This window comes from Microtus pennsylvanicus, chromosome 9 (assembly GCF_037038515.1).
Source record: "Microtus pennsylvanicus isolate mMicPen1 chromosome 9, mMicPen1.hap1, whole genome shotgun sequence".
Taxonomy (NCBI): Eukaryota; Metazoa; Chordata; class Mammalia; order Rodentia; family Cricetidae; genus Microtus; species Microtus pennsylvanicus.
In genome coordinates this window covers 33,458,154-33,477,071 of record NC_134587.1, presented here as the reverse complement: position 1 = coordinate 33,477,071, position 18,918 = coordinate 33,458,154, and the positions used below count along the sequence as shown (strand labels likewise).

Sequence of the window (18,918 nt, the reverse complement as noted above, 5' to 3'; positions counted from 1 at the left end):
GGACTCTTTTCTTCACAGTTGCAATATCCGGTGCCAATGACAAAAGATAGGACCTTAAAGGGATCTGAAAAAACACTTTCACAAGTAGGTGAAGGAAGGCATTATGTAAAAGAAAGAGATTGAGATGTATCTGTTTTAGAGAGAATGTTTCAAGCCACAAAAGTGAGCATTCACCAAGACACTTCAGAATCAGCCAAGAGGAAGGAATTCAAGGCAACCTTGGATTAAGCATGGTAAGAACCGCGAAGTAGCAAACGGGAAAACTAGGAAGGAAACAGCGAACTCAGAACGAGCTGCGTTACCCAGACTGGAAGAGTGTTATCTGATAATCATTGCCCACTAAATAACGTCTGCCCAAAAGGATCCAAACAAATTTCAATTAGCTGCCGTTTCGCCAGTCGGAGACTTCTAATAGCCACCCATTTATCTAATAACCACACTCTAGCCCCGCGATAACTCCAGTTCTTAATGAGAGCTTGAAGATTCAAAAGTTCCTTGTGAATTATCAAAGGATGCTAATTCTGTGTCCTTGTAATTTTAGTATTAACTGTGTTATTTGATTACAGCTAATCCGCACATGATGATAAGTGTTTTGCACCAGAACGTTTTCTTAATCAGAACTTTCTATGCCCCCTCTAAGGGAAAGAAAGTTGCTGGAAATGAGTGAAAACGTTATGTTAAGCTATTTCCTGAAGCTGGTCCTTAATAACACACATAAAAAGCCACTCTTACAACATACCTAGCCAATAATATAAAATCCACCTCCTCTCTAATGCCCGCTTTGTGTCTTTTTAATTGACATTTTGGAATTCACCTGAAAACATCAACAATTTGCCAAGATAAAACTTGGCCTTGGAGAAGACACCATATTCAACACCAATCTGGAGAAAACAACATATTCCATTTGTTTAATTTGATTTTTAACTGTTATTTTCCCCATTATTATAATTTGAGCACCATAACTTGGTGCTAGCAAAACTAGACCGTGGGCAATGAAGAGTTAAAGCCCGACCACTCGCTCCCTATGCCCTATGCTCTTGCCACCTCATCTCAACCCCTCCTTTCCTTTGGTACCACAAAATGAATAATGCTTTAGACACAGTGTTTGCAATGCTAATATCTAAACAGTAAAAGATACCTTAAGACCTTCGTCAAGATTTTTTAAGGCCTCATTTAATGTCAGTGTCAAGGTTCTGTGAAGAATAATTAATAGAACCGAGCAAGGTCTATGTGGCCATCGATTGCTGGGGAATTTATGCAGGTAACTCATTAATGCCACAGGGAGTTCAGCATGTAAATCCCAAAGCCTTGATAGGGAAATGGGACCCAGTGATTCCCGCCCCCCATAAAAAACACAAACAATGACAAGTGCAAAAGCGAAAAACCTGAATATCGGTACCAACAACTCTAGGGCCTGTAAAAGTTTTCCATTTACATTCTGTCACCTCTTCTTTGCACACGTATAAAAGATGGGGCAATTATTTCAACAAACCCACCCATATAAATCAAGGCCGTTTTTTGCTGTGGGAAGACTGGGTGTTTAAGGCATTTAATATTTCAGCATCCCCAGATTATCACCAGGATCCATTTCGCTCTGTGGTCAAGGGCATGATGAGCCCTGTGACAGGATATTGGCCATTTTCTTGTGAAGATCTGAGACCGCTGGTAAACAAACACCAGTTGGAAAAGTAAGAACAAGTCTGCGGACTGGAATGCACCCTCCTCGTAATGGGAACAAAAAGCTGGCAATCAAATCTAAAGAAAAAGCTAAATCACAGCAGAATGACCTACTTTAAGGCATTTGCCAAAGGAGCGGTGTTTTCAGACAGCTCTTGTGAAGCAGCGTCTCTCTGTCTATGCCATCTGCAGATTTATTACTTCGCCTGAAAAAAACAACCAAGTGTTGGGGGGGGGGGGGGAGAAGGACTCTGTTTGAATGATACAGGAAAGATTCCAGTATTGTGGGCACCACACCCACACCTACTGATGTGGTCCAAGGTTTTGCTTTAGAGGCACCTAATTAAGAAACCCTGACTCATTTACATGGAGACGTTTGATCTAAATTACACTCCAAACCGCACCAAATTGGGAGCATCTGGGAATGTGAAATGTTTGTTCCCTGTGACGGCTAGAACAGGGCCAGCTCTGGACGGCACATGTTCAAGTGACGAAAAATATTTCACATGTAACGTACTTCTGAGACCCACTTTTCCACTAATAATTCATAGCAAGCCTAACCAGTATCTGTACTTCCACAATTATTTCAGGCTGTGAAAAATTATGTCACTATTTTTCTTCCTACAGCTAGAAGGAGGTAGACCACCCACTTAGCTTGTTGTCATTGATAAAAGGGCCTTAAAGGCAGCCAATAGCAAACAGGCAAAGCTGGACAGCGTAGAGGCTGGTCATTATAAATATCCAAGCCGCCTCCAAAAATGCCGAGTGGCGATCTCAAGGGCTAAGTCCCAAGTATGAGCCCTCTCTCACCGCCTGATCTCCTCCAGCCGTCCCACTTGGCTTGCTGGGATCCCAGCAAACTCTGCCTCCCAGTTCAGCAGAGGCTGCTCTGTGCCTGAAGAGGCAGTTCATGGAGGTGGGGGCTGTCTCCAGGACAGAGGTCATGGTGTCTGCCATGGGATGGCATCTGAAGGCAGTCCAGCTCATTCCCACCAGGTAAAATGTCTCAAAACCTCAAAAGAAAGCATTTATGTCTTGGATTCTGTGAGCAGTCCTCAGACATGATTCATAGAAAAGAGTGTTGTATTTCAAGTACCATAAACAGAGTTTTACAGATAAAGTCAGCCCAATCCTTCAGCACCTGACGGCCACTTTACCTGACTAGCCTGTACATCACCAACGGCTCAGCGGGAGTCCGAGAAACGAGAAAAGTTTAAAAAAATACACTGGGGTCTTTTGTCTTAGGATGATATTAATGCATTTATCTGATGTGCCGTGTTTTGCAGTAGCTGGAATAAGATTTGAATATATTAATATTTTCATCAGCCGAGCCCAGGGAGCCCAGTTAATAACTTATGCATGGGATACATAGATAAACTTCAGACAGACGTAAGGTTTTCAGCTCTCATGTTGGTAATACTTGGCGAGATGGAATGAAAGGGCCTGCTCTCCCTGAGTCTTTGTTGTGGGCATGCATTGTGACAGTATGGAGCCAGAGTTCTTCTGCTTGTCTACACAGCCTGGATTCAATAAACCGTTATGTATGCATATTATGACAATGTGGTCAAGGAAACCAGATTTTTTTACTCTACCTTCAAGTGCTTATGTAGGCTGAATCTGGTGCTTATTTTTCTTGTCCCCGCTCAATATGCTAACGCATTCATAATTTGATACAGGTTATATCCACTTTATAATTAAAGCTATGAACTTAGTTGAGAAAGCATTCGAATCCTACCGAATGAAAAATATCTCTTAGGTTCTATGGTGTACTCTTCAGTATGGTGCGAACCCAAAGCCCAAAGAGGTGAGAAACACCACAGGCAGTGGTAGAACTTAAGCAATGGGATTTCTTATGTGGCCACTCTCCGTCGCTTGCACACGACCTTTCTCTGGCTCCCTAATGACCTCATGGCCTTGCTTCTATGCCTGTGTGCTCCTACTGTCTCTGTGTGTGCTCAGACAAGGACACAGTCAGACCCTTAGAGCCGGACTTAGCAGTCTCATTTTCACCTAGTGACTTTTTCCTTGCCCTAACCTGCTTGCAGCTGCAGTCTGAGGAACTGGAAGTTAGGGCTTTGCCATGTACCTACAGGGGACCTACGTCAACCAACACCACACAAAGCGGATGTGCTTCTCCAGGTTCCTGGTGGGCTCTGGGTCGCACGTGTGCTTATTTGAGCACAGAACTCACACCCAAATTCCCATTTCTAAATCGTCAGTATTTACCCAGTATGAGTTTCAGTTCTATCCTCCATCAATAAGAAACTGTGATAGCTTCCAAGGTTTAGGGGAATAAATAACAGTCCGAGCCTTCTCACACCTGCTAGGTTGGAAGGAAGTTCTCCACATACAGTAAGCATTATCACAGGTCTGCTCGAGCCCCACCCGCCTTCAGGGACCAAGTCTTCAAGCCTAAGTGCCTCCTTCTCCATTATGCGTCTCCATTAGATGCTCATAATGCGAGAGACATCACTTTCAGTAGAAGGCATTGCACTTACACCCCACCTTTCAACTCAGCATTTCCAAATGCTTTAAAAATCATTATTTCTTTATTATTTATTTGTGGAGTCCCAGCGCTCGGAAGTGCAGTCAAAGCCACAGAGCGATGGTCTTTAGTTACACAGACTTAAACCTACCCTCAAGGTTCCCCCTTTGGTGTGCCAGGAAAAACCTGAAGTGGACGTGTGCGTGTGTGGGTGTGGAGAGAAAAGGGAACAGATACTTACGCCCAAGATGTGCTGTGGCTTACACACCTGGAAAACTTCAGAAATGGCTCACTTGTTAGCGCTGTCCCAATAAACTACAACCTAACCAAGGAGAAAGCCGGAAAGCAAGCTGAGCTTTTAGATGCTAAAGCTCAGAAAATGGAAGTGAATTTTCCTAACCAAGGTCACTCATGCACAAGAAGGCATTTAGGAAGATTATTAAGCAATGCAGGAAGTCGAAATCAACCGTACCCTGCTTATTGCTCCCTGGTCATTCTTTCCTGGGTCAGTTCTGCTTGGCACTGAATTTAAGTCTTTTATTGAGTTGAAAGGTCTTAGAGAAACCACCACTGCTGGTCCACCCTATTTTCCCAAGCTTTTCTTCACTGGATACTGCACCTGCTTTGTTTGAAACAACTCTATTGTTTTCTTATACTTTGACGGTATAAGAATGTATTGTCTATCCCTTTAGTGCTTGAACATGGTCCAACACCCGTAACACAGTAGGCTATCAATAAATGTTGGGGAGATGTATGACTAACAAATTTTCACAGGACTCCGAAAGCAGTCCAAAGTGAATTTGACACATCTTGTTCACTCCATGAAGTCATATGACACATCACTGCCAAGGCATGGCCATTACAGATGCTAATTAAAAACCTAACAAAATAATGGATTAGAGCTGGCTTTAAAACAAAAATAACCAAAGTGTATGTCTCATCCTATCTTGACTACCATTGGATTTAACCAGGAAAGCTTTCCTGGAAGAAGTGTAAGTCTGAGAACTTTGGGGACTGTAAGAGGAGGTGTTCTGATTGGGGCTGTGACCAAAAAGAAACATCCAGTTAACAATTAAACTTTAGGAGAACAGGGTCGGCAAATAAGTCAGGGAAGCACTTCAGTGGGAAGGAGAGATGTGCAAAGTAGGCAAAAGGCAAAGACCACGGGGCACAGAGAGCTCCTTTGAGATGTGAAAGCCATATTGTGAGCAACACGGTTGGGATTGTAGCCAAAGCAGAAGTTCAGAAAACAGTTAACATAGCGCAGCTGAGATGAGGAGCATGTTTCTTCTGCCCTGTTTTGGTACAAACCCCTCCCTCTGTAGTTCTGCCTTGTCCCCGGAGCTGGGGGTTCAAAGGGGGCTCAGAAGCTATCAATCGATGCTTGCCTTTCACAGTTTGTATGTGGTGAGTTATGAGAGGGGAGCCACTGTGCTTAGAGTCAGGTATGCAGCAGCTCTTCCTCTTCCCCGCTTCACACTGGTGATCCTGACTCTCCAGGAAGATAACGCTACAAAGCAGAACTAGGGGTGTCTTCTGAAAATGAGTAATCAAAACCACCGGAGAGCAGCTGGTGTCATCCCGAAACTCACCGAGAAACAGCGGCAGGGCAGAAGTGAACTTCAAAATGCAGATGTGATTTCCTGCCCTAAATTAAAGAGAAAAGTTCCCATTGCCTTACCTAACTAAATGCTAATCTATTATATTTTGCACTTAACATTTGACACATTCGTGCACCAAAGTAAAAACAACCATTGAGCTTAAAATCAGCAATGAGTAGCACGGCATCATGGGTGCATATGGAAAGATTTTTGCCTGAGGAGGTTTGGGGAGGTTGGTTTTGGTTGGCACTGAGGAATTTTGGTCCAGTCAACACCTTGGCCAGAGGAGGAGGGGGAAGGAGAAAGCCTCTTTGAAAGTCCAGTGCCATGTGCTAAGCCTTTGTGCAGACATCTTGGAGTTGAGAGACACCCAAAACAGGCAGCCAGAGGTGAAGCCACCATGAGAGCAACAACTGACCTTTATTCTCATTTTGGGTCAGAAATGGCATCTAGGTTTTCCCCAAGCAGAACGGAAGCTGTGTAATCTTCTGATATCAAAGATGAGCAGACTTAGGACTTCCCCGAGTCATCGAACAATGCTACAGGGCCCCTAACCGAGTTCACTGCAACTGTGGGAAGAAAATGGAAATAGAAATTGGTTGATCATTCTAGGCCATTAAATACAGTTAAGGTTTTACGTTTCAGGTTCCAGTAGAAGTAATTTCTTCCCCTGATCCGCTTTCTATAAAATAGATTTGATTGTCCTAGCTCTCCTCGGCACTCTGAATTCCATATAAGAACTGCTAGGTGTGTAAACATGGCCGACATTATGCCTCATTCGCCCTAGCTCTCAGATACACACTCTTCATTCACAGCGTCCCCTTCCCACTAAGATACGTCCGTGTGCTTTCTGCCTACCCAAGACTGTGTGACATCTACAGAGGTTTTTGACTCAACATCCAGTTCTTACCATAGAGAATCTAGTTAGGGAGCCTGTCCTGTATGTGAACACCTTCCTCTGCCCTGACTGCATGGCCTTGCCGAGCAACAGCTGTAAAGGCACATTGGAGACTCCGTGTTGGGTATGAAGTGAATGTAGGCCAAGGCATATTACTCTTTTGTAATTCTCATAGAACCTCTGCCATGAACAGACACAGTTGTACATTAACTACGTGTCCCATACTTCATCAAGTGTTTAAAAACACATCATCTCAACTTATCACCAAACGACCAACCATCTTCTATTTATGCAACCAAACTCTAGTATCCAGAGAGAATATATTATTGCCTAGGTCATAAAAATAAACACATACACACACCAAAACAGAAACAAAACTGGAATAGCTCCAGTATTTGGGATGCAGGTCTAACTAAATGATGCAAAACCTTTAGCTATAACTTCAGTGTCCAACTTTCCCCCTTCTTAGAGAAACGTCTGTGCAAAAATCATTACAAGTGTGTGATTCTGACAGATGAATAACTTAATTACTGCACCCCCCCCCCATCCATCCATGGATTTATTTTCCAAGTCTTCAATTATCCTCAGTCAACAATGACTCAAAGGCATATTAAGTGGGGAAAAAAACTAATATGAAACATTCCATAAATAAATAATTCATAAGTTTTAAGTTGCATGCTACTCTGGACAGCAGAATTTTCTCACTTTCCTGTCCAGAATATGAGTCTTCACTGGACCCAGGCTGTGCGCAGTAACTGCTTCTTCATTATTAACTAGCTTAGGACCATAGCTACTATTGCAGTTTTGGCCTTGCAATTGCAGTAGCTCTTATTCTTAACAACTGCCACACAGCCCAAGAAGATTGATACAAGGGAGGCATTGATAGACGTGACAGCCCAGAGAACTTCTGTCGCTCCTGGCGTACTAGGCTGAGTGTTTGAAAACTTGGAGCAGAGGCAGAGTTTGTCATTGTCTGCAACACCAAATCTCCATTAGGGATCTTGGTAAGAGACGCGTGGAAAAGGAGGAATTAGTGTGTATAGAAAGGGAACACAGTACCAAGGTAATTTGCAAAAAGGAAAAGAATAAGGAAATCTGAGTCTTGATAGCTCTGGGCAGATGTGGTCTGATAAGACAAGGAAAGCCGGAATAGTTTTAGAAGTTAACAGTAATGCCAACCACTGGACACATACCCACAAATAATGAAATTCAACAAGCAAGAAAGTCTTGAGCCAAACCTGACTGGCATTTAGCATGCACATGGATCTTCACAACATCAGTCTGGGTCCTTAACTCTGTTTTCCCTTCACTTTTGTTTCTTTCCTGCTTTAAACGTATTTGAGTATTTGTATTTTCAATATCTTTTAAATATAATTCTTTACGTAATAAGGTAGGAAGGTAAATCAAGTAAATAACTACACTTTAGAAATCAGCGTAGGGCTTAGGTTTGTAGTTTATTCAGATATGTTTACTGAGAGGGCTTCTAGGTAGTAGATTTGTACCATCCTTATGTAGAGTAGGGAGTTCACGGTTTCACATAATAACGTTCGCCAAGTAAAGGACTGTGATTGGTAAGTTGTGGGCTAGGCAAGATCAGCATCAACAATACAGGCTGGTCACTGTTACGGCACAGAGAAAGATATGAGCTATCCATAGAAGGAAAGAAAGAGGAATAATTCTCACAAAACCACGAAGATCTTAGTTTGAAAACGACTTTATCTCAAACAGCGGTGGGATTGCAAAGAACTGAGGAAGGCCTGATAGAGAAAGACATTGTTTTCTTGCTAAATTAATATCAAGGCAGTGAGGACAAGCTCTCCCTTGGCTTCTTTGTTTATTTTTCTTCTGATTCTGAGCTCAACAAGTCTCCTTGTTGCCTTCACCAAGCACAACCGTGCTTCCTAGTGAAAGGGCTGGGAGTCGCTGACTCCTCAGGACATGCCCCAAGGATACCAACCAGGATACCAAGCTTAATAAAAAACGCCTTTGTCTGGCGGACCCCTAGTTGGAAAGGAGAAATGAAGTAAGGGTGACTGTTGACTCGTGGGAACAGACTTAAGTCAGCAAATGAGACAGGGGCAGGAAGTGAGTGAGGAACAGGGGAAAGGGCACTTCTTATCGAATGGTCACCGGTTGCTGCTTCTTGACAGTGAGCATCATTGTCTGAGACACGCTTTCAAGGACCACTGAAGAATCCGAGTGAAGCACTTTCTAGGAATGCAGAGAGGTTAGGTATCTGATTTGCTTTGACTGCGGGCATGTGTGTGACCAAATAAAGCAGATCCCTGAAGAGTCTTTTTCCAGATGGATATGCGGCATTTGTAGTCTATCTGAGCCTATTTGGAGAGTGAAGGCCCTTCAAAGTGATATAATCCTCGTGCATGGAGGGCTCAGCACTCAGGAACGGAGGCCCCAATTCCCAGCTACGTCGACGAGCTGAACTTTCATTGCTGACTTCAACACTGAGCTTTAAAAAAAAAAAGAAAAAGAAAATAAAAGAGAAAGGAAGAAAAAGAAAAAATTAAAACTGCCCAAATTAATTTTTTTAGAAAAGACAGTTTGAACAAAACTATTCTCTGATCCACATTTGCCAAGCAAGGTACCTTTAATTTTCAGTCAGAAACTGCGCGTTAATTTTCTCCGAGATTAGAGGAATTCACTTCCTTGTCTTCATTTGCTCAGCTGATAAACAAGAGTTTCCTCTATGCTAAATGAGTTGTCACCCACCTGTGAAGACAGAGGGCAGATCTGTGCCTTGGGGAAGACCTGGGGAGTATAGAGAATATTTACAATTGAATGTGGGGATGTCTTTACCGTATTTAAGTCCCAACTTCTATTATAATATCTACTATCTACAAAAAAAAATTGTTGTGAGAAACTTCTATAGGGATTTACTTTTACAAAACCTTAAATACAGCCATACGAAGGCAGAAATTTTAAAGAATTCTCCATTCTAAATCCACATCCTTTTATGTCCGCTGATGTTCACGCTCGCAAACATTTGAGCTTGAATCTTCCTGAAGTATCCCATCTAGTCGAGGACGTGAGGACAGCATGTACCTCAGTGTAGATGTGCCTGAGCAATAAATTCCCCTCAGACAATCACAGTCCTTTTCTCGTCAGCAATAGCCAGGGGCAGAAGCAGAGGGTGAGGGAGATCCATCATGAAATGTCCAGTGTCAATGTGTTCTTTCAATCTACTTCCTGACCTTCAGTTTGCGGCCACACTGCTGACCCTCATGAGTTGGAGCCTGAGGGGGAAATGGCACTGAGTACTGATTCCTATGTCCTGTTGTTCTGTGGTCTCAATTAAGTGCTAATTAATTACCACTGGCATCTTTGGCATTGCTTGTCAAATTGCATTTAGGAGTATCTTTTCACTGTTACAACATCAGTGGTCCAAATCCTCAGCTAAAATTCCCATGTGTGAGTACAGCCTCTTTTTTTTTTCCTCGTTTCAAAATTATGCTTAAAATTTTCAACAAATATCCCTATAACCACTGCAGGAATCTTACAAATACAACAAACAGGAGTTGGTATTGTCAGTTTTGATGAATAGTTCTTCATTAATAAACATCCTGTTATTCCATCTCCACCTGCAGTTGCTGATGCTGCCTGGAATCAATTAACTCATATAATTTGATTTATTTTACAAAGACATTTTTGGATGTGCTGTGTTGATGATAAAGGTTCTATTTGAGTAGTTCCTGATTGCAAGTTAGATTGTACCTGAATGGATTTCTCTTCCTGTGTGGATGTATAAACAAGTGCGTGTGTTTTGCAAGAGAATAGGAAGAAAATATTCCTTGAAGAAGTCTTGATTTTTAAAATTCATTAAGAAAACATCATGGGGGGCATTTCTCCTGAATGCTCTTGCTTTATCTGAAGACTCCTAAGGAACACAAATCCTAAAAATGCTATAAATCCTCTCTCATGATCAAGTCCCTTTACTTAGCAGATTAGTGACTTCTTTTTTAAATTACAGAACAAAGTAAAACTATGAAGCAATGAAGCCAAAACATCAGCTCGCACCACGATATAGAGGCTGACGTACAACTTTTTGCTTTGCTTTTCTTACATGTGATTTCTTTGGCTTCTCCAAATATTGACAAGCGACTACTCTAAGTCAGTATTCAGTTGCATTGGGTAAAATATGAAATTGTATCTAAACATATAGATAAGACTTGGTCCAAATGACAAAAGCCCAGCTCAAACTGTTTAGGCAAAAGAGATAATCTGCTAAACTACAGGAATGAAGATTTCACTGTTAGATATGACTCTGGTCACCAAAGCCAATCCCCAAAGTGTATTGACAGAACTTGTTTTTTCATCCCTAAATGCTGCTCATCACAGGGCTAACATTGTGTTAACTTGGAAATCTTTTTTTTTCCTGGCAGCAAATGGCAGTGCCAGGATTGTATCATGTCAACCCCACCTCCTCGGGGGCATGAAAGCTGCTCTTTTACTGTGGGAAGAGAAACTTCCAGGAATCATTCTCCTTGGCCTGGCTGGTGTCCCTTGTTTATTTCTTGTTTGTTCCTGATCCCTTCTCTATAGCAAAAGAATGCATGGCTCTCATTAGCTGGGTTTGGAAGGCAGGCCCACCCTGGGTTAGCTTCACTCAAAAGCAGACACCCGGGAATGGGGGAGAAAATAATTTCTCCCAAACGTGATCTCACTCAGAGGAAGAAAGAATAATGACTGGAGATCAAGGAGAAAAAGCTACCAGTCTACAGTTGTAAATTATTACTGTGATTTCCCCCCAAAACTTGTCTACCTTTGATGAAAATAATAGTTCAATCAATGGTAGTGAATGAAGGCTAATTGTCACTAAGGAACACTGATCTCTAATTAGAGAAAGTTGCCTATATTTTCCATTTTCTAGCAAACTGACGTTGTTTTATCAAAAAAGAGGGGGAAAGGTAATAGTTATCTAACTGTGCGTGCCTTCCCCCACGTGACAGGGAAGAACACCTGTAATGAAGCACACACTGAACTCTGCGGGACTGCAGAGTCCCTGTGGACAGCCCATAAAAATTAACGCACGGAGGCAGCAGAGTTTAATTATAGGGGATAGGCTTCATCATGATGTATTGCTAGGTTCCAGTCTCAGGAGTTTTGTTTCTTGGTTGTGAGTGTGCACCAAGTTCTCAAGCCTTCTACTTTTTCAGGGTTTTGCACAAAAATTGGTGCATTTTGAGGATGAAGTGGATAATACACACACAATGTGTTCAGCATAGCACCAAGCACAGAATGTCATTTTTTTTCAAAAACTGATAGTTATTATCATGGATAGCAAATGAAAAAAATGCAAGAAAATCACTGTACAGTGTGCCTGGCATGGGGAAACCCTGAGGAGACGAGAAGTAGACGCTACTGACAAGAGATGGAACAAGGGATATGGGGACATATGGGTAGGAAAATGTGGACGCTCCAGTAATACCAACTGTGATGGATTTAGAAAAAACAAAACAAAACGAAAAACCTTTGTGAGTTCAGCCATACCCAGCCCCTTCGTCAGAGAGAAAATCCTTGGTAATTTTAGATAAAACGAGATTTATCTTCTCTCCAAAGAAAGTGTTCCTGGAGCAGCTCTCTTCCTTGTTACTCTCATATTTCATCAGCTTACATAATAGCTAATTAAATTACATAATTATAATAATAAGAACAACTGGCATAAACTTGTTTGGGACTCTCTCCTGGGACTTTCCTCTAGTGGGAACAGATGTGCACAGTTGAGAGCCATTAGCTAGCTGGGAACATCGAGTGTGGTGTGGGCACTGGTCAGTTGTTTTACGGGGGAAACGGAGCTCCCGATAAGTGGAATCAGACAAGAGGGCCTCTGCCACCTGTCGGGAGTCTTCTTCACTCTGCTCTACCTGAATTCCCCTCACTCTTGATATTTGACCGCAAATTCGGCCACTTGCTTAGATTTCTTAAACAGCTATCCATAACTGATATGCTCAACACTCCATAACGAGAATTTCAAGCATGGCTTCCCAAATGAGCGTTGTTACCACGTAGTCACCACTGTGCAGCCACAGAGAAGGAAAATGGGAGAATAAGGAAGATGGCTACTTGGTACTGTCCTAAATCCAGTAGTCTTCAACGGTAGGCCATATATTCATTTCTAAGAAGGACGCAAGAGAAGCGTGTTTCACAGTTTCCAAGACTCTCCGAATTGGATAGAATCTAAAAGGACATTTGGAGTGTTTGCTTAGCAACGCCTGGTCTTCTGACTGGATAATTGCATGAAGGGAGTGATTGTTTCCATCTTTGGGGAGATCCTGATCATTTTTTTTTGTTTTTGCAATTTATATATTTATTATATTACAGTTTTCAGAATTGGAATGCTGAAAAAATACTATTGACAACATGTATCTTCTGGACTCGGTGTTTTGGGAAATTGGTGACTCTGTTGTTTGGGGTGCTGCAGTGCCTGTCACCAGCTAAATCTAAAGTTCTCACCAGTGAGTGTGCGCTGTTATTGAGAAGGATATTGTATCTAACTTACTGTTTGCCATGGGGAGCCAAATTTTCATGATTATAATACTTTAAAGCTGACTTTCGGTGAGAAAAAGAGATTTATAAGTAAACTCATCATTTTGCTCTGTTTTTATTCCTTTTGTTCTTAGCTCATGATCGAATTAGTTGTCTAATGCGAATCATATGTTCTGCTTGGTAAATAACTTAAATGTAATAGTGTTCTGATTTTCTTCATATCTTTATCGATATGTCTGTGTTTATTCTTAGACAATTTCAGATAAGGTATTTTTATATAATATATTTTCTTCACATTCGCCCCCATTATCTTCTTTTATTCCCCCCTCACTACCACAGAATGAACCCCTTCTATTCAAAAACATTCTCAATCCAAAGTGCCAATAGACTGGCTAGGCCCATTCTTTGGTTCAAATCCATTCACCCATCCCCCAAAAAATCTAAAACAAAATGTGGCCAGGTCTACTCATTGGGAGTCAGAGCAATGTGTTGTCAAGTAATCCTGAAGAATATTGAGTAGCTGCCATCTGATAGGAAGTAAGAAGAATAATAGCGTGCTGTGTTAAGGGACTGGGATTTTACCTTGTAAATGAGTATATTTTTGAGCAGAGATTGATCCACATGAATTTACCTGGAAGTATACTGTCCTAGAAGGCTCTGTGGCCTATGCTTGGGGATGGGCAACAAGAGCAGCTTAAGTATACTTGAAAGGGCAGGAAAACATCATCTATCACTTTGAAAAAGGAACTAGCAAAACTTCAGTAGGAGAGCCAGGCTCCCCAGCAGTCCAAATGGGGTCCTGGACTAGAATCTAATCCTGAAGGGGAAAGGAAAGGAAGAAGTCCAGCAGAAGCTCCAGCTGTGAAAACTTACATAAGTGGCTTACTCTTACTTCATCTTGGGACCAAAGGCCCAACAGAATCCCTGAGCATCCCTGAGGCAGAAAGCTATAGCATCAAGAACCCTGGGCGATGCCTTCTGTCCTGCCACACTGTCATTCCCTTAAAAATAGAATAGAATTTGTTCAGCCCTTCCATCCTTTCAAAACTATGCATTTGGCATCTCTGACGTCATCATGAAGGTTGGACACTTCCTGCAGCTATTCCTGATGCTGGTGAGCTCTCCACTTACCCATGCCTTCCTGCACGAGGGTCCTTATCTTGACAGTTCCTCTGTCTTGTTTTCCAGCATTTCATTCCCGGCCTAAGAACAGGCAGAATTTTACCAAAGCTTCACCAGGGATGGGAAGCCTACCCAGCATCTAATCCAGCAGATAATTTCCACTGTGGAGAGGCACAGTGGGCTTCCTGGGTGCTGAGAGCCCCCTTTCCTCCTGCCTCCTCCTCTAAGAATTCCTATAGATTTTCTAATTGGCCTCTGCTGTCACCATGCCGCTCAGCCACATTCTCCACTCAGTGTGCACAGCCGTCAGAAGTCCATTTTTCTGCCTTACATAGAAAATGTGGTTCTCGTTTTTCTCGCTGTGTCCTAAGGATTATCTTTTCACAACCAACATGCCCATCAAAATGTTTTGCTAAGCAAGAAAGAAAAGCAGATGATTTTCTCGCTTAAGTGGAATCTGGCTGCCAGCTATTAAAATAACATTTCCTTATTATACTTGAATCTATAACTTGAGCATAATTGTACATCAGATTGATAGACCCAAATTGATCTACACATAGTCTGTTGGGCTATCCCTGTCTGTGTGGAGCCATCTGAGTACCACAGTTTGACCGTGCTTTGGAAACACGGACTTGTCAAGATCTACCTCCTGACAGCCCGTGGCAGGTTAAGAGAGAATCTTACCAGAGAGGCAATTCCCTTGAGCCCTTATATGCAAAATATTTCCTCAATTGCAAAACTCAACTGAAGGATTTCACTGGGAACTGGGGTCCTGAAACTGCAGAGTGCAGACGGGTGGAAGACTGTGCAATAAGAAGCAATGTTCTCAGCAGGCTGTTGATATCATTTCAGAAAGTTACGTCTTGAAACAGCGTTGCGATGATAACAAGCATAATGTCAAATATCTGCCAGGTCTGTCTATTGATCTAGTCCCAAGTGACACTGGGCACTTTATGTCTTATTACAGGATAAATGTGGCCCCAGACTGTCAGTAGCACAGAGCTCTTTAGTGTTGCAAAAGGAAACCATCTCAGGAAATACTAAGTACGGAATTCACTCTGCTTTCTCTTCGAGTATTTTTGTATTTGAACACTGTCTTTAACTGCTTGTTGCGCCTCCAATACTGAAATAATCCTCATTTATTCATTAAATTTAAAGTTGTAAATAATTTCATTTAAGAAAGAAAACCAGGCAAAGATTTAGCAACTACAATCAACCTACAGTGTCATTGTGATATGTTTCAGCATCTTGTCCGTCATCCCCTGCTCCACATTGGTCCCACACCGAATCACTAAACCAAATGATGACAAAAATATAAAAGGACCAAAGCAACTCACTGGCCTTGACCAGGACTGGGCCTGGACAAACATGGGGAAACCGCCCCAGGCCATTAATGAACACATGGGCCCTGGCAAGAGCATTAGTGGACATTATCTATAAGGTCTATTAGATAGCCTTTGTTGATAGAAAACAAAATAAGACCGATCTAAAGAAAATATTTTCAAGTGTCTTATGGAGCATGCTCAGAAAGAGCATTTTGACATCTTTTATTTTTTAAAATGTTCAACCATTTTCTTCAAAAATTTGGCTTGCTCTTTCCCACTTTGTGATATGCCAACTTTGATGTTTTAGCTTCAGCTGTTTGGGAACTACATGTGATCCCCCAGAAAGGTTGGATTTTTTTTTCTGGGTGAAGAAGGAAGCATATGTTTTAACCCTCATGTGCCTTTTTTGAAAAGGATGAATTAACATCCTATAGTATTTTATCGCTAGACTTAAAATACAGAATCTAGATCAAAAGTCGGAGGGACTTTTTTTTTTTTAGAAATAAAATAGAGATGCAGGCCTTAGGGACCGATGCTACAAGTTTTTAATCTATCTCATTAAATACAGAGCCTTACACATCTACTGCTATTATTTTAAAGATGGCAGCTGAAAGGAGGCAGTTTGGATACATGAGTGAGAAGGACCACACACAAACCAAATTTCAAAACATCAAAGGACATAAACTAATGTGTAGAAACGCTGAGGCATCTTGAAAAGATTTTTCTCTAACCAGATATATGACGCTAAAAAATGGGAAGTAAAAATGAATTTAGAATGCTCTGAGAGGCAGGAGAAGAAGAGTGTGGCTGGATGGCACAAAATATAACTAAACCCACTGAACAAGAAAGTGTGGAGGAAAAGTCTATCCAGGCGGCCTCTGAAAGCCACACCTCAGTTCCTCCCTATCACTGATGTTGTCACTGGACAGTCCGAGTCATTGAACACCTAGGAAGTAACAAAAGGAAGGCAATCAGGATGTCGTGACTCATGTATGAAATGCCCCCTGTGTGTTGAATGCTCGCTTTCCATCAGAAGCTCAAGGAGTAAAAGAGGAAGCCTTGGGAGCTGGAGCCCAGCTTCATTGTGGGGAGGCGTACCTCAGTGTTATACCTGGCTTTTCCCTGGTGTGTTTTCCTCATCTTCCCACCTCCTGCTTACCCCTTCACCCATAGGCTCTCACTGTGATGTTCTCCCAGAGTACATGGAACCAAATGACCAGGGGCTGAACCCTCTGAAATCATGAATCAGAATTAGCCTCTCTTTCATTAATTTGCTCTGTCATGTCCTTTGGCTATAGCCACATCACAGCCGATAATACACGGGAGAATTGGGGCAGATGCAATCGTTACTGTACTTGTGCCTGCCTCCTGTGAAAAGAGAGACTAAACAGAGCTAGCCGTGCAAGAGCAGCGTGTCTCATGTGGCCCTAGCGAAGCTATTCATGTAAATCTGATCTGGGAGGTGGCTGCTGACTTCAAGAGGGAGCTTGTCCTCTTACAGTGAGTGGAAACATTGGCCAATACCCTCCTTCCAGATCCCGCGTGGGGGTGTTTTTGCGGATGATTATATACAGGCAAGTCCAGCAGTCCAATAATCGCGAGTTCAGTTTCTCCAAGTTATAACTCCCACTGTACTTTGGTATGTAGTCAAAATTCTGGAAGAACACAAAAGGAAAGAATTGGTTAAGAAATGACAAATGTCTCGCTCTCTCCTAACGACAGAAGAACGATTGGCAGAAAACTCAAAACCAGAATGCAAGAAAGGTTTCAAAGGAAATTGAGTCTCTGTTTACAAAAAGGTTCCAGTTATGGGAGGACTGTCCAACTCAACCAGTTGCTGCAGAGAAACATGATTAAAGTGATGACTGAGGTGTTTGGTGGCCGAGCCTCAGTTTCCTTTATTCCCTTCTGACTCCGTTGACAGCCAATCAGAAGGCAACCTGGCCTGGAGGCTTGTCAGTGATAATAATTGAAAACATCTGTCTGTGGAGCAAGTATGGGAAGCCCATGCCGGTCCCTGACAGAGGGAGCTCTGAGGCAGCAGAGCCATAACCGCGACCATACTCATATTCTCCTTAACAGACATTTTTCGCTGCCAGCTGTCTTTATTCTCTTGCCAGGAAAGCAAGGGGCCCGGGGCTCTGAACCCAGGCAGGGGTTAAGTGAGCTGAGACTGGGGAACGGGAAGGGACAGGCTACCTCCCAGCTCCGGGTACAGAGACGAGGGGTATCTGGTTAGAGACTAAAAGACAAACAGGGAGAGAAGAGCCAAAGAGACTGCAAGTAGGCTTGGAGCAAGAGCAACAGTAGAAAAATTGGGGTTCTAGACCCGGGTGAGCTGATGCCCTGTCCCAGGCCTGGACAGAGATTTTAGAGTGGTTTTGAATGAAATATCAAGAGGATATTTAAAGTGCGCATAGGCGTTCTTTCAGTTACTAGAGAAGAGAATTTCAGACTGCAGACTAAAGAAAAGCTCTACCAACCCAAGTCGGAGCCTAGAGAAGAAAAACAGTTAAGTTCTCAGTAGAAAAGTTTAGGCGTTTTCTTGCCTATAGTAGGAGATAATTTAAGGCATAAAAAAATGCTTTTTGAGAATACAATGAGCCAAAAGATTGGGAGGGGGGGTAAAAACAAAATTATGAATTATGTTTTGAAATATTGACTTATCCTGGTCATCTTATTGTTTAACATCTTCTCTGCATGAATCAATCAGTCCTGGATGCTATACTAACAGTTGTGTCGTGGTTGTGCCCAGAGCTACCTCACAGTTGCTTGATGTATGATGTTCACTTGAACAGAAAGAATAAATCCAGCTTGCAACGAAGCAGAACTTGCCAGTAGGATGGGGCTTGGGTCCTGAGAAAATCTTGCTCAGCGCATGGGTGGCGAGAAATAATACAAAGGGAGAGACGTGGGGAGGCCACTCTGTCTCATTAGTTAGGAACAGTTCTGTATTGTATATGTAGCCAACATAAACACTTGGCTGAGGATGTTATTCTACTGACAGTGTTCGCCTTTCCTTATGGTCATCAGCTGGGTGACTACCGCTCCTTGGCTGAGAAACACTCATCCATAAAGAAAAGTTCCATAAGTAATAATGAGCGTGAGTTTGTGTTCACTGCATAGCAAGGATTCATATTCAACAGGAATTTTTCTTATCCAACTGAAATGAATCAAGCTGTTTAACCTAATTGAGCTGCTATAAATCAGGCGTGTTGTGATATTAGTAATCCCCTCACATCGGGCCCTGGAGTGAGGCTCCACATAAGACGCAGGAGTGTAAGCGCAAAATAGGGATTCCATCTCCTT

At 42.3% G+C, this 18,918-nt stretch overlaps 1 protein-coding gene and 1 long non-coding RNA gene across 2 annotated transcripts in view; one reads left to right on the top strand and one right to left on the bottom strand.

Moving 5' to 3' along the window:
- Arhgap15 (Rho GTPase activating protein 15) overlaps nucleotides 1-18,918 on the top strand; it is a 606,047-nt gene that overhangs the window by 562,677 nt on the left and 24,452 nt on the right. The window lies entirely within an intron of this gene.
- On the bottom strand, nucleotides 8,716-17,127 carry LOC142856765 (uncharacterized). The gene is made up of 3 exons (XR_012911723.1): nucleotides 17,109-17,127; nucleotides 9,389-9,427; nucleotides 8,716-9,128 (listed from the first exon to the last, which is right to left on the bottom strand). It is a non-coding gene; the product is annotated as an uncharacterized LOC142856765 (long non-coding RNA).